Source organism: Mus caroli, chromosome 5 (genome assembly GCF_900094665.2).
Source record: "Mus caroli chromosome 5, CAROLI_EIJ_v1.1, whole genome shotgun sequence".
In the NCBI taxonomy this organism is placed as follows: domain Eukaryota; kingdom Metazoa; phylum Chordata; class Mammalia; order Rodentia; family Muridae; genus Mus; species Mus caroli.
In genome coordinates, this window is record NC_034574.1 from 113558478 (window position 1) to 113559739 (window position 1262).

A 1262-nucleotide genomic window follows, 5' to 3' on the forward strand; every position below is an offset into this window, starting at 1 on the left:
TGTAGACCAGGCTGGCCTCGAACTCAGAAATCCGCCTGTCTCTGCCTCCCAAGTGCTGGGATTAAAGGCGTGCGCCACCACCGCCCGGCTGATGGCCCCTTCTTGAAGTAGTTCATGACCCTCAGGCAAACTGAACAGGACCCTTCCGTGTCTGGTTCCCATGAGCTCTGAGGAAGCATAGCTGGAAGTGTGGGCACAGCGCGTGTTGTGGGCATGTGTCAAGCACGGCTGCTTTATTGTTCCCCGTCTGAACCGTGCCCCGACCACCTCTCAAGTCTCTTTCCGAGGACACCTTCTCACAGGCCAGTCCCCAGTCTTTTCCAGTGTCCTGACCCTCTGAGTATCTCATGGAAGTTGTGTGTCTCTAGACAAAAGGCCGAGGTCTGCACTAGATTGGTGGACAGTCCCAGAGGGTCACAGGGGTGTGGGGGGTGGGAGTGCTGGAGCCAGCCTGCCTTCAGGGCCCACACTGAGAACAGCTCTGGGGAATCTAGAGGCACCTTTGGTTTTGTTAAAGAGGATGCAGAGCTGGGAGGACTGCTGGGGGGGGGGATGACACTTGCAGTCAAGCCTGAAACCCTGAGTTCAATCCCCAGGACCCATAGGGTAGGAGAGAACCCGTTCCTGCAAGTTGTCTTCTTCCCCTGCCCATATTCCACTATTGCTTTTGTGCACACACACACACACACACTGAAAAGACCGTTGTCAGTCAGTGCACCCCAAAGAAGTCTCCAACTCACAACAGTCCTCTACCCCACCCCACCCCCACTCCTTTGCCAAGGGCTATGACCACATGCACCCATCACGACACCCACTATCTGCTCCTTTTCATTTGAGGTAAAAATCCACATAAAATACAAATATCCATTTAAAAGCAGCCCACTTGGTATCATATCTACAGTTTCCTGCAACCCGCCTAGAGGGGGAGAGGGGGTGGGGGAGAGGGGGGAGCGCAGCAAGACGGCTCAGTCGGTAACGGAGACTGCTGCCAAGCTGGACAACCTGACTCTGCTCGCCGGGACCTCTGTGATGGCAGGAGAGACCCAACTCCTGCCAGCTGTCTTCTGACCTCCATATATGCCTGGTGACCCAGTGCCCACTTACCTCCCACAAAAAAAATAAATAAATGGAATTAAAATTTTAAATTTAAAATTAAAAAAAAAATTAAAGCCGGGCGTGGTGGCGCACGCCTTTAATCCCAGCACTCGGGAGGCAGAGGCAGGCGGATTTCTGAGTTCGAGGCCAGCCTGGTCTACAAAGTG

At 53.7% G+C, this 1262-nt stretch overlaps 1 protein-coding gene across 2 annotated transcripts in view; it reads left to right on the forward strand.

The window, feature by feature from the left end:
• Iqcd (IQ motif containing D) overlaps nucleotides 1-1262 on the forward strand; it is an 18446-nt gene that overhangs the window by 13907 nt on the left and 3277 nt on the right. The gene's annotated exons all lie outside the window — the stretch shown is intronic.